Here is a 15,468-nt window from a genome sequence, read left to right on the forward strand (position 1 = left end):
AGCATGCTGTTCATGGCAATTCACTCACACGCATGCAAGGATGCTAAAGCATAAAGCTTACCGAGTACTCCAAGCCAAAATAGACACTCATTAGAAATCATGCATGAATCCTAAGTATGCAGAAATGCCTAATGCAACATATGCAAAATGCAACTATAGCAGGCTCGGCTATTCTAAGATGGCATATGGAATGCTACAGCTAACATGTATTCAACTTAGAATTGAAAGTGCAATGCAGTTAGTATGATGTACCGAGCCCGGTGCATGTAATACAGATGAATGACGCAAGCATGCTGTCATACTGTATGCTAATTTAAATATGCCCTAATCTAACCATCAAAAGCGGATAAATAAAAGGGAGAAAGACGTGGGGTTGGAAGACATACATCACACTCACGCACACTTATTACAACATTGCCCTCGCGCAGAGGGTCCGAATAAATATACAGTCCCAATATTACAGTCCAAATGAAAGAATATTACAGTCCAAAATATTACAAAATTCTAATTAATTAATGAATTAACTAAGAAAGCAAATAAAACTGGCATGCAAGCCAGGGACTGCCTTGCTTCTGATGGATGATGCATGTCCGGATTGTCTTGCACGGAAATCCACCGGAATGCCCCAATTAGCCTCTGTTTACACCTGTTCTTGAAATGCGCGCCAAGCCCCGAAAGGTTGCTGATTCCTGGTTTTGCTGTAACAGAGAGCAGGAAAGGGGCATAGCAATGTATTTGCACAGATATATGCATGTCTCGATCCTCGTGCCACCAATCACGCATACCGAGGCATGATGGACGAGGAGTCGAAATGCACAACTCAATATAGGATGAATGCACATGAAACTACAGCTAAAACCTAACTCCATCATGGATAATCCGGAGTGTCGGTGACTGGGGAATTGAGACACATTCCGTCACTCGGAGTACGAAATGTACCTCGTTTCCCGTGCCCGGGCTAACTCCTATTCCGGACACGATGCAATATGCATGACATGCATGAAATGCAACTAAGATACAATCCTAACATATACAATGCTATGGAAATGAAATGCCTCGAAATGCGTGCACACGGGCACGCAAACCGAGAAAATGACAGAATCCTATGAAAAATACAACCTAGTATGTCTTATGCCATGAAAATGATATGTCTCGAAATACGTGCATACGGGCACACAAACTGAGAAAATGCATGAATGCAATGAAAAATGAGGCGCCTTGGAATGCGTGCACACGGGCACGCAAACTGGGGTGATGGCAAAATGCTACGAAAATGAGACGCCTTGAAATGCGTGCGCACGGGCACGCAAACCGAGGCAATGGTAAAATGCTATGAAAATGAGGTGCCTCGAAATGCGTGCACACGGGCACGCAAACCGAGACGATGACAGAAACAATGCGAATGACATGAAAATGAGATGCCTCGAAATGCGTGTGCGGGGGCACGCAAACCGAGGTGATGATATGTGTCTCGAAATGCGTGCATACGGGCACGCAAACTGAGGCGATGATATGCGATGAAATGACATGGAAATGACAAATGGGCTTATACCAACATGAGTGAGCCTCGGCCACACTCACATAGGATGCCGTCGGATAAAAATGGAGTGCCTCGAAATGCGTGCACACGGGCACGCAAACCGAGGCAATGGCAAAATGCGATACAATGATATGGAAATGACAAATGGACTTATACCAACATGAGTGAGGCTCAGCCACACTCACATAGGATGCCGTCGGATAAAAAAAGAGTGCCTCGAAATGCGTGCACACGGGCACGCAAACTGAGGCAATGGCAAAATGCGATACAATGATATGGAAATGACAAATGGACTTATACCAACATGAGTGAGGCTCAGCCACACTCACATAGGATGCCGGCGGATAAAAATGAAGTGCCTCGAAATGCGTGCACACGTGCACGCAAACCGAGGCAATGACGGAATGCGATGAAATGGCATGGAAATGACAAATGGACTTATACCAACATGAGTGAGCCTCAGCCACACTCACATAGGATGCCGGCGGATGAAAATAAAGTGCCTCGAAATGCGTGCACACGGGCACGCAAACCGAGGCGATGCAAAAAAGTGATGAAATGGCATGGAAATGAAAAATGGGCTTATACCAACATGAGTGAGCCTCAGCCACACTCACATGGGATGCCAGCGGATAAAAACGGAGTGCCTCGAAATGCGTGCACACGGGCACGCAAACCGAGGCGATGCAAAAAAGTGATGAAATGACATGGAAATGACAAATGGGCTTATACCAACATGAGTGAGCCTCAGCCACACTCACATGGGATGCCAGCGGATAAAAACGGAGTGCCTCGAAATGCGTGCACACAGGCACGCAAACCGAGGCGATGCAAAAAAGTGATGAAATATGGCAAAAATGATATGCAAGCATGCCAATGGGATTTCAGCAACAAAATAAGGGGGAAAACAGTCCCGAAATGAAGCGAAATGACATGAAATGCAAGGAAATGTCCCGAAATGCGAATTTAGGCACCCGAAATGGCCTATAGCTATGCAATGCGTGCACAATATGGACATGGAATGTAAAGACAGAAGCAAGGCAGCCCCAAAATTAGCATTTTACTAGTTTATAGCATGGCCAAACAGTGGACAAAAACAGGGCAAAACAAGCATGCAAAAATGGGGAATAAACATGAGATTAAGAAATAACTCATAGCTACTGTCCTCGAACAGGTTCGGGCCCTTCTACAATATTGAAGAGGGGCCAAAAATATGCACATTTACAGAACTGTAAAATCCTCAAAAACAAACATAGATATGGCTAAGCTTTTATGTAAGAAAACGGGCCAAAAGATGGCCAAAGAGGCAAGTGGTATATACAATGCCCAAACTGAAAAATTCCCTTCTACAACATTGAAGAGGGACCAAAAATAAGCATATTTCCAGAACTGTAAAATGGCCAAAACAGTATAAAAACATGCTAGAAATGCAATGCAAAATAAGGCTCAAAAGAGGCTATAACATGAGGTATGCAAAATATTCCACAAATGGCCAAAGACCCTTAATGAAACATGTTAAGAAGGTCAAAATAAGACTATCTCTAGGCCTGAAAATCGTCCAAAAATGGAAGCATAATGGGCTTCCAAAGCATGCAAGAAAACGGTATTTAAGGAGGACATTGAAGCAAGTGCAACATGGAGGGCTCAAACAGGGTTGAGCCCTTAATGAGACATGAAAATGAGCTCAAAATAATGATCTTTCCAGTTTTGGTCGGAGCTCAAATGTACAAGAAAGAAAGGCTAAGAAATGTTGCAAAAAATGAGCTCAAAAGAGGGAAAGTGGACTTACCCTTGAAGATCAATTCTTTTGTTGCTTCTTGGGCCAACTTTGTTGCCTCTTAGCTTCTGGAATTCCTCTCCTTGCTCTTGGAATGGAGTGGTGGTGGTAGAGCTTGGTGTTGTAGTGTAAATGGTGGTGTAGTACTTGAAGCTTTTTAGGAAAATGAGAGAGATGGAGGAGGATTTGTCTCTTGAGGCTTGAAGAACCAATTTTCTAACCTCCTAAAGGGGAGGAGAGGTTCTCTTTATATAGAGAAACCAAAGGGGCAAAGCTTCTCTTGGAAGCTTTGACCAAAAGGGCCAAGCTTCTCTTAGAAGCTTGGAGCAAAAGGGCCAAGCTTCTTGGAGAAGCTAGGCAAAAAGGGTCAAGAGGTTCAAGCTTCTTGGAGAAGCTAGCCAAAAGGGTCAAAAGGTTCAAGCTTCTTGGAGAAGCTAAACAAAAAGGTTCAAAAGGGTCAAGCTTCTTGGAGAAGTTTTAAAAAGGGGTCAAAAGGTTCAAGCTTCTTGGAGAAGCTAAACAAAAAGGTCAAGCTTCTTGGAGAAGCTAAAAAAGGGGTCAAGCTTCTTGGAGAAGCTAAAAGAGGTCAAGCTTCTTGGAGAAGCTAAAAAAAAGGTCCAAAAGGGTCAAGCTCCCTCAAGAAAAGGTCTCGGTTAGGAGAAGTGGCCGATTGATCAAAAATAGTGGCCGGCCATGAACTTTTAGGGTCCTCCCAAGTGTGTAGATCACAGATATGTGGTCGAAAGTTGGCAACACTAACTCCAAGGTGTTCAACATTAGCCCGGAAGTTGGGAAAACGGGCGCCGGGAGGCTCCGGAGGAGAGATAACTGGTTGCTGCAACAATTGCTGGCCTCCCACCCTTCAGTGACCTTCCCTGTGATAAAACAGAGGCACCTGCCAAAAATGAACGAAAACCATTGCAAAACGAATGTTCCGGGGCCAAAACACGCAGTTCGAGGTCCCGAAAATGGGCTGTTAAGCACCGAAAGTGGCATTCGACCTCGAAGTGGGTTTCTCAGCCCCCAGTGTCCCTCAAAAGGGAGCAAATAGGAAGTATGCCAAAAATCAGAGCAATAGGAGATGGTTAAGCGGTCCCGAACCGAGGCACACGGCCTGACGGCTCCGAAAACCAGGAACCGGACTCCGAAATGGGAAAAATGGCCTACGGCCACCAAATGTAGCCTACGGACATTGAGAGATGGTCTACAGGACCTCTCCCTCCCCTCAAGAAAAGAAACAGAGAAAACCGAGTCTGGTTCGCAAACCGAGACAAGGCACAGAAAAGGGTTCGGGAGTCCGGAGGCAGGGCTCACGGCCGCAACTCCGAAACTTCTGAACGAGCACATCATGCAACATCACCAAGCGCTCAATTGGTGACGTCTGAGTCTTAAGGTCGGTCAAAAATGGGGTGTCTACACCGGTGAACCCGTGGACGACGGCGACTATTCCGATGATCTTCCCCTTGACGCTTTGAAGGAGAAGGACGGCTCAAACAAGTCTGCGATATCGAAATACATCGAATCCAAGTACGGTGACTTGCCAGCGGGGCACACGACTGTGTGAACAGCTTCATTCCTCTGGAATTGGTGATGTACCTCTCTCTCTCATCCTGGCATTACCGTAAGGGATGAGCTCGGAAAATGGAAGACATGAACACGACTGGACATTCTGCAGAATCTGAACATTAGTTCTACCATGAAAGGGCCGATAGCCATGAAGAAGTTCAAAAAGAATCACACCAGCACTCCACATGTCAACCTTGGCATCATATTGCTGAAATTGCAGAATTTCTGGGGCCATATACAGTGGAGACCCGCAAACTGTCTCTGCGTGATCATTAGGATGTAAAATTCTTGAGAGACCAAAATCAGCAATCTTTAGCACTGCATCACTGTGAGGGCTTGAAAGCAAAATGTTCTCTGGTTTCAAAGTGAAGGTATGTGTTGTGTAGAAAATAAGCGGAATAGGTTGAGGTCCGGCGGGCGGTCAAGGCAAGGTTGCCGCCCGCCGGAAGGCGAAGAACACCAAGATCTTTAACCTATAGCTCCGATACCATGTAAGATAAATTGATAGAGTAAGAGAGAATAAATTGTGTATATATTGATTTATTATTGATTGATTATTGATTGATTTATCTGTATATTACAATTCCTATATATATAGAGGAGAAGATGGTAGTAGGTGTAGGTGGTAGTGGAGGTGGTAGGTGGAGTGAGTGGTAGTGGAGGTGGTAGGTGGGTGGTAGTTTACATTTTACAATTTACATTTTACATTAACAATCACAATCCCCGATTCAGACCTTCCTAAGGTGGATATGTACGTAGTGACTGTCGATCCGTCAAAGGAGCCGATTGAGGATGTGATGAACACAGTGATATCGGCGTTGGCGCTAGATTATCCAGTGGAGAAACTGGCCCTGTACTTGTCGGACGACGGAGGGGTTCCGTTGACGCTGTTTGCGGTTCGAGAAGCTTGTGCGTTTGCCAAGCATTGGGTACCGTTTTGTAGGAAGTACAAGCTTGTGCGTTTGCCAAGCATTGAACTTGGATGGCATTTTGCTTCTGCTTCTGCTGCTGGGTATGGCCTTAGAGAGAACCCATCCTGGCAAGAGAGAGCACATGCATATGTGTGTTGTCTCTCTACTCAAGAACACCAATCACTATGTCTACTTTCCAACCCATCATCCACCACCTTTTGCACACCCATACCCTTTTTTTTATTTTTAAACCAATCTCCACCAGCACAAAACATGCTCATATGCATACCCAGCTCTCTCTCCACTTTATCACATGGGCTTGTCCCCTCTCTCTCCTCCTATCACGTTTGATTTCAAAATTAATTATTTTTATTTGTTTTCTCCAAACTAATTTTACACTCTTTTAAATACCTACATTTATTTTTTTCCCATCATTTCTTTTAAATTTTTCTTTCCACCACTCTCTTTTAATATTTCTCTTTAGCAACTGCATTACTGAATGATGGTTGATTTTATTCCAAAAAAAAAAAAATCCATTCACAACCAACTCGGTTTTCATTCCACAAACTTGTCCTTTCTTCTTGCCGGGATCAACCCCGATCACAATTTTACACACCAAAAAAAAAAAAAAAAAAAAAACAAACAAACAAACAAAAACAAAACAACACAAAACAAAACAAAAAAAAAAAAAAAAAAAAAAACCCACACATCTCCAACCACAACCCACAGCCACCACAAAACAAAAAAACAAAAAATCGGCCTTACTTTTTTGCCTCTTCTACTACTCTCTTCCTCTTACCTTGGTCTTGGGCGCCCCTTGACAGCACTGCCTCCGTGTTTCCCACGCCGCCGAGCCCGTTCCCTCCCCCTTACTCCTCCACCGCAGTATATGGCGGACCTCCGAATCGGAACATAACTGTGGCCTTCCGCTTCAGCTCCTTATTTTCCGCTTTTAGCACACATATCTCTGCTCGCGCAACCTTATACATGCGCTGGAGCAGAGCCAGTTGGGCATTTAACTGCTGCACCTCATTTGTCCTACTCTGAAGCTGGTGTGACAAGTTTGTGACTGCAGTCATCGTCTCCACACATGACTTCAATGTATACTGATTGGCCTCAATATCTGATTGCGCTGCCATTCTTTGCTCCATAGACCGCATAGGAAAAGTCAACGGAGCAAACTCAGGGGCGCTTGGTTGAGGTTCAAGGGCAACTGCCCCAGTTATCTCTCTTGTGGACTCGTTGAGGTCTGGAAAGAGAGTGAGCAGACCACGGGACGAAGAGGCCATGTTATGGGTTGCTACGTGTTTCAGATGTTACAAAATGTTTCAGGGTTTGCAGCTCTTAGAAAAAAGCTCTCAGAGAACGAAGAGGTTTCAACTGGTTTGTTATGCTTCCAAGCCTCAGGCTTCGTTTTGGTTTATATAAACAATGACGAAGAGGACGACACGACACTCTATCGGTCACGTGCATCGCTGCGTGTCCGGTGCCCCTTTTGATGGCTCGCCACTCGAAGATTTCTGTTGGGCACGCCTTTTGATGGCACGCCTTTTGATAGATTGGGCACGACTTTTGAGGGTGCGATAGATATATCTATATATATATATCTTTTGGGCTCCCACGGTCTGCCACGACCACACAGTGTCTGCTACATCGGTCCGACATGACCCCATAAACTATCCCGACATTGATTCTGGTTAGCTTCTACATCGGTCCGGCATGACCCCATAAACTGTCCCGACATTGATTCCGGTTAGCTTCTACATCGGTCCGGCATGACCTCGTAAATTGTCCCGACATTGATTCCGGTTAGCTCCTACAACGGTCCGGCATGACCCCGAAAACTGTCCCGACATTGATTCCGGTTAGCTTCTACAACGGTTCGACACGACCATACAATGTCTTCACCAACGGTCTGACACGACCATACAGTGTCTCCTATCCACTTTTATTTGTCAGTTTATTTTCTTGTTTTGCTACTCTCTCCAAACTCAAGTTGGTTAGTGCCCATCCTCCTTGAGTTTGAGGGGGACTGTTAGTATATATTAGTATATATATTAGTATATATATTAGCTGTCAAACCTTTAATAATGTACCTTTAATAATGTTGTTTGGTTTGTGCCTCTACTTTCGGTTTGTAATTGTTCTCCCTCTCCTCTATAAAGGAGAGAGCTCAACACAACATTCAATACATCAATATATACATAATTTATTCTCTTCCTTTCTCTATACAGTTATTCTAGCATCATTTTTAAATCTTTAACAAAATCTAATCATGTGACAAAAATGTGACTATGAAACGAAGGTGAGAGAGGAAAATCATGTTTCCTACCAATACACTTTGTTCTACGTGATAAGCACATGAGAGTTATAATATATATATATATATATGTGTGTGTGTGTGTGTGTGTGTGTGTGTGTGTTCGTATGATAAAAATTGAAACGAAAAGGGAAAATTACCAACACCCCCTCTCGAGATTTGACAAAAATACGGATTCTTCCCTGAGGTTTGTGAAGTTATATCTCGTCCCTACGATTTATATTTGCATAACAAATTGCCCCCTCATTTGTTATTCAAATATATACCTCAGGGGACAATTTGTAATTTCTCAAATCTCAGGGAGGAATCTGTATTTTAGTCAAACCTCGAGAAGGTGTTAGTAATTTGCCCAAACGAAAATGTAAGAAATAGAGCTTTTGAATTTTTTTTAAAAAAAAAATTCAACAAAGAAATCAAAGAGAAAGATAGAAGACAAAAAACTGTGTTATTGTGAAAAATAGAGTTTCATGATTCTAATTTATGTAAAATTTTAGTTTATTTTCTTAATTGTTCACAATCTACGTTTTACAGTCATATTTTCATGTAAATTTTGAGATAAAATGTGTATTAGTGAAAAATATAGATGATTTTCCTTACTCTCATGTCGTAGTCACATTTTTATCACATAACTAGATTCTGTTAAAGATTTAAACAATTGAGTAACAAAAATGGGATATTGACACTTGTATAGGGACCAAAGTTAGATTTGACTAAAAGTACAGGCTTGGCTGTCACAATTTCATGTGTAAGTATCAAAGTGAGATTTAACCAGAAGTATAAAAGGTTGACTGCCATAATTTTATATGTAAGGGTCAAAATAAAATTGGGTACAAGGTGTAATTTACCCTAGTTTAATTTACGCACCAAAAACCTTCCCTGTTTTCTTTACTTTTTTTTGGCTGGTTCAAAAAGCTAATGCATGTGCAACCATTAAGACCTTGTTTAGTTTACTTATATTTATTTATTTTTAGAAAGTCCTGAACTTTTAAACTACTTGTCTAATTATCTTGTATTTTGAGAATATTATGGTAATGTTAATCTTGTGGCTGCAATTCTTGCTGTTTTTTTGTTTTGTTTTGTTTATTTATTTATTTATTATCAAGTTTCCATTATGTAGTTGCATGGTATTCTTTACCCTTTTATGGTTACATGAACTCAAATCACACAAGTGTATTATATTACCATTCTCATATGGACTAAGTGGGAAATAATGTGGGAAGATAAAAGTACAATCATAATCCTCTTCCTTCTTGAATGAGTGTTGTTCACCATTTCTCACAGCTTTGACAAGCATCAAGCTTCGTTGTCCTGTAATTTAATTACTAAAAAGCTAAAATGAGATGTCAGGGAATAAATATAAACTCATCCCCGTAATTCATGCAGTTCAAGCAGACAAAAGCATTATTGATTATTTGAATCACCATAAATAGTATGTTAGATTACCTACAGAGGCATGGTGGGCAATATTTTTAGAATAATGTTATACAAATAAATATATAAAAATTGAACAAAAAAATAAAAATAAAAATACAGAATGGCCTGACAAGTGTTGATATTATTGGAATTAGGGTCATTGCTGTGGCAAACGCACAGCAGTGACTGTTGTGCTTCATTTTGTGATGCATTATGGGATTATTTTTCTGATCTGAACCGTTCATTTTGTAGGGTTTGTTGAGTACTTCAAGCCTACCAAAAATCATATTAATCGGATACCAATAACTATATGATTGATAACCAAAAAAACAAACAAGAAGTTTTTCTTTTGAAAAATAGTATAAAAATATGCAATTCGATCATATAGTTGTTGATATCTGATTAATATGATTTTTTGGTAGGCTTGAAGTACTCAACAAATCCTACAAAATCAACGGTTCAGATCATAAAAATAAGCCCATAATGCATCACAAAATGAAGCACAACAGTCACTGCTGTGCGTTTGCCACAGCAGTGACCCCAAGTCTGATATTATTACTTTAAATATTGCATTCTATACAAAAACCTATAAGAATATAATTTTCCATATTAAGAAAATCGGATTGTTTTCAATTGATATTTTTTGATTGGAAAAGACTAAGCTCATTTGAAATCTCACGCTAGAAAACATGCCATGCTTGCTCCCTGTTATCGTCCAATTATTTACACATTGTCCTGTTAACAAGGACAAATTGTTGGAATAATCTTCTGTCTAAATAAAATAAATTAAAACTAAATCAACCAAAATAAAATAAATAACTTACAAAATTTATTTTATCGAACCGAATGGAAAATTAAAAGACCAAGTCAAGTGTGTGATACTCTGTCCTTAAGACAAATTCGTCCCGCTACGGTGCTTACAGTTGAGTGGCGTCTATCTCTCAAGATACAATGATTTTCACAAATTTATAGCAGCACTCCAAACAAATTTGTCCGGCGAACTAGAACCTTGAGTTCTAATACTCTCTTTAATTTTCTCTAAAACTAGAATAAAGATTATAAATGCAAAGGAGCAAATCGAATAGCAAAATGAATTTTTTTTGACTGTTTTTCAACTTTAGAACATTGCTGGAAATGTTGGTATATATAGGCGTACAAAGGCTGTCCGAACAGGTAAGTTTCTGTAACTTCAACAGATACTAAACTCTTGAACAGATTTAGTATGGAAACTGGACAGATCTACAACTGTACAGATTTTGAATCTGTCCAGAATTTCAACAGATTGAAAACATGTCTGGACAGGATTTACTTGATGTTTTGATCAACCAAAATCTGCTGGAACAAGTCTAGAATATATAGACCTGAACAGGTACAAAAAAGAAGTGAACAAGTGCAATTTGAATTGAACAGATGCTGTTTGAAAATCAAACAGATCTGGCAGTTACAACAGATAATTGCACAACAGTTAAATCTGTTCTGGACAGTTTGAATCTGTTCGAGTGCAACAGATTTTAAGACCTATGTGGACTGATTAATCTGTTCAGCAATAATGGACTGGAAGAGGTAATAAATGGACAGAAAAATTGACTTCATAAAAGAATTAACTTTGATAAGAATTTTGGAAAAAATTCAAATGAATTTTCTCAAAAAAATTAATATAAGAACCGACCCGACCCACAATTCACACCCGTGCCCCGACACGCCTTGGCCGGACAGCGGCGGCGGTGCGTGTGTGTTGGTTTGAGTTAAGGTTTACTTTGTCCATGTGCCCCTTGGGGCCCAACCAAAGTGTTGTAGTCTAGAGCTTATATACTCAACAAAACTCTTTTAAAGTTTCAACGTGGGACAACTCATTTCAAAGAAACTCACATTTACTTCTTTAATTGTCCATTCCACGAACCCGAAAATGATGTCAACTTTTTGACCTTCATTAAAAGATAATTCCATCATGTGTTTTGACCGTGATAATAAATATTTAGATCACAGATTTTAAATGTGATTAATAACTAATAAAACCTGAGATTGAACTTAAATAATCCATAATTAATAATAAGATAAGATCACGATTATATGCATTTCTCATCACGGTTAGTGCGTGTGATAAAAAAATATTCCGACCACAAAATGTGACTATCAATCATAGTATATAAACCATGATTAAAATCTGAAAAAAACTAATATCTAAAATATAATCAATATTATTTGCACAAAAAAATTCCTTTGAATCACAACATTGACCACATATGAATAGCTAATAATCTCATATATTTCATAAATGAAAGTCGAATGTTGGAAAATATATACAATGAAAGTTAAAGAATAAAAGGGTTTTTTACTTTAATTACACAATAAAAATCTAATTAAAAAAAATGAAAAAACTTAAAGAAAACTCAAAGTTCTTGAATGTTCTGTTTTTTTTAAATCATATTTCACATCTCTCTAAGCAATTTTTGACCTGAATAAAAATAACAAAATTAGTTCAGGAGTTGCTAGAAGCATATGAATAAACTTACACATTTTTTCGTTATTTAAAAACAAAAAAAAAAAAATTAATGGATATCCCACTTGCCAAGGCTCGAGAGGTCCAGCCTATATTTTTTCATTTCAACCACAAGAAGAAAGAGAATGGAGTTGATAAAATCAATGGTTCAATTGTCCAAACACCTGAAAATCCAAACACAGCTTCTATTAACTATGTTCTGATTTAATGTCATTTTCCCTAGTGTGTACTCAGTGACCTGGTGACTAATTTGCACAGATCAAGTGTTTTGTTTTATGAGTTAGAGCAGTCCACACAGCACCAAAGCAATAACCAATGAGTGTGTGTTTAATGGAGTTCAACCCCAGTTTGATGTGCTGTGTGAGTTGATCAAAGTAAATATCATTTTTCTTAGTGTGTGTACAATGGTGGTTAGGTACAAGCAGCCAACAAAGAAAAAACAGAGCAAGTCCAACTCCATCTAAAGCCGAATGACTCAACTACTGCTAAATGGCGCAATGTAAATATATTGGTCATCAAATTAGCATAATATGATATTAAATTCGGGAGGATTAAAAATAAAAAGGATTCCCAAAAATGGAATCAATTCCAATTACTCTAGGTCCTAAATTTCAGCAAAGTCAATATCAAATACAATAAAATGGCATGTGCATATATTTACTAACAAGATAAATAAGAGTACTACCAGGTTTAGATGATGAACATGTGACTATGTTTTCAGTTCAGTAAGGAATTCCTTTGAAGCTTGCATATCCATCTTCTTGATTGCAGCTTTCTGCACCCAAGGGAGCAATTGAGAAAGATAATATAGATACTTAACATCAGAAATCAACATAGCACTCTCAGGTATCAATGAATAATGGTCCATGACAAATTTAAAAACACACATATAGTCTTTAGTCAAATGAAAACGACAAAGGAAAGAACAATTGCACCTATGCAGCTGAAATTTGTCATTATTGGAAAAAAAATATATGTATAGGTGCAGTTTTTACTTTCTGTATTTCCTACACAAACACTTCCAAGAATTTGTTCCTTGTGAATTAAACTACTCCATCTACATTTAACTATAAACCTTGCTCAAACTATGAACTCAATAAATTGTAAACCCACTTCTTGTAATAATATTTGGAGGATTCAATATCTATCAGCATATTTCTTTTTGACACCCAAATAGATGTCATGTTGGTTGTTGTCAGGGTAATAGCAAGCACACTCAAAGCGATTGATTTAACACTGCTCAGAGTAATACATGAAAGATAAAAAAAAATTCAAATCCAAAGAAAGAATTCAACAATTGAATCCACTGCCCTAAATCAACTTGTTGAGACCAAAATATATGCTATTCCTGCTAAAGGAAAAAATCCGCTTATCCATCATTTTATTGGAAAAAAAATCCCAAACATGTAGAAGCCATAAGAAATTTAACATTTCATTGAATTTAAATTTTTATTTTTTTATGAACATGCAACATCTGGCTGTCCATGGTTAAATTGATTTTACACCTAATCCTACATTCCTAAATTGATATTAAGACTACAATGGATTTTTTTTTTTTTTTTTGATCAAGATAAGCTTCAATTACACAGAATTGAGCTGAAGGCACCCAACAAAAGCCATAGGAGGCTGGGAAACCCAATTAATTGGCAAAGTATCATGCAAACAAGCGGAAGCCACCCAATGTGCAGCCCTGTTCCCAACTCTGGGGCACCATTTAAAAGCCAAACCCATGCTGCTGGCCATTGACCGAACATCATTCATCACAGCACAAATGTCCCACGGAGGAACCCCCTCTGACACGGAGTTGAATGACATTTTTGCAATCACTGTCAATCTCCACATTTGCACAATTAAAAGCACAGGCCATGGCGCAAGCAAGTCACACTGCAGATGCTTCACCTTGTATTGCTGTTGCCAAGCGAATTTTTACAGCGATGCCATCCACCAGATGGCCCTTCTCGTCCCTAAGAAGTACTGCAACAGCCCCCCTGCCTCTGCTCAAGTCAGTTGCCGCATCGCAATTTGATAAAAAATGATGTATTATTGATTGATATCTGATTGATTTATTGATACATATTCTGTCTATTACAAATGGTTCCTTATATAGATGTAGGTGTAGTGGATGGTGTGTAGTGGATGGTGATAGTGGTGTAGTGGGTTAGGTTTAGTGGAGTAGGTGACGTGGTAGTGGTGGTAGGTGATGGTAAATTCTAACAGCCCCCCGCAAACTCAAGGAGGATAGAAACTAACCAACTTGAGTTTGAAGAGAGGAACAAAACAAGAAAATACATAAAAAAAGGATAGGAGACACTGTATGGTTGTGTCAGACCGTTGGTGAAGACACTGGATGGTGGTGTCATAACGTTGTAGAGTACACTGTATGGGGGTGTCATAACGTTGTAGAGGACACCGTATGGTGGTGTCATAACGGTGTAGAGGACACTGGATGGCGGTGTCAGACCGATGTAGAAGACAGTTTATGGGGTCATGTCGGACCGTTGTAGCAGACAATGTTGTGACAGTTGTTGTGACAGTTTACGGAGTCTTGCTGGACCCTTGTAGAAACTAACCGGAATCAATGTCGGGACAGTTTACAGAGTCTTGTCGGACCCATAAAGGAGCTAACCGGAATCAATGTCGGGACAGTTTACAGAGTCTTGTCGGACCCATAAAGGAGCTAACCGGAATCAATGTCGGGACAGTTTACAGAGTCTTGTCGGACCCTTGTAGAAACTAACCGGAATCTATGTCGGGACAGTTTACAGAGTCTTGTCGGACCCATGAAGGAGCTAACCGGAATTAATGTCGGGACAGTTTACAGAGTCTTGTCGGACCCTTAAAAAGTCGCACCCTCAAAAGGTGTGCCCAATCTTTCAAAAGGCATGCCATCAAAAGGCGTGCCCAATCTATAAAAAGGTGTGCCATCAAAAGGCGTGCCCAATCCATAAAAAGGCGTGCCATCAAAAGGCGTGCCAAGTTGTCGGGCGTCAAGAGGCGCGCGATGCGCGTGGCTGCCTCGGCTATATAACCAAGACTGAACCTGAGGCTGAGGCAGACAAAAAACTTCTGAAAATCCTCTGAAAAAAATTCTTCGTTGTCTGAGACAAAAAAACCTGCGAAAATCCTTTGAAAAACCCTTTGTGTTCTGAGAGAGATACTCTGTAACACTCTGTTGCCAATCCTTCTCTGAAAGTACCAGTCGGAAATCGCTGCTTCGCTGAAACACACAGCAACCCAAAAACATGGCCTCTTCTTCCCGTCCAGCTACCCAGAACATGGCCTCCTCTTCCCGTGGTCTGCTCACGCTCTTTCCAGACCTGAACGAGTCCACAAGAGAAATAACTGGTGCGGTGACCAGTGAACCTCAACCAAACACCTCTGGTTTTGCTCCGTTGAACTTTCCGATGCGGTCTGTGGAGCAAAAAATGGCGGTGCAAACTG

At 40.1% G+C, this 15,468-nt stretch overlaps 1 long non-coding RNA gene across 1 annotated transcript in view; it reads left to right on the forward strand.

The window, feature by feature from the left end:
- Window positions 1-15,260, forward strand: part of LOC145793534 (uncharacterized) — a 144,856-nt gene extending 129,596 nt beyond the window's left edge. The window contains exon 2 of the long non-coding RNA XR_014333874.1: window positions 14,550-15,260. This is a non-coding gene — a long non-coding RNA (uncharacterized LOC145793534). The remainder of the gene's footprint in view (window positions 1-14,549) is intronic.
- Window positions 15,261-15,468: the final 208 nt, after the last annotated feature.

This window comes from Camellia sinensis, chromosome 1, assembly GCF_055761805.1.
Source record: "Camellia sinensis isolate YWXY chromosome 1, ASM5576180v1, whole genome shotgun sequence".
In the NCBI taxonomy this organism is placed as follows: Eukaryota; Viridiplantae; Streptophyta; class Magnoliopsida; order Ericales; family Theaceae; genus Camellia; species Camellia sinensis.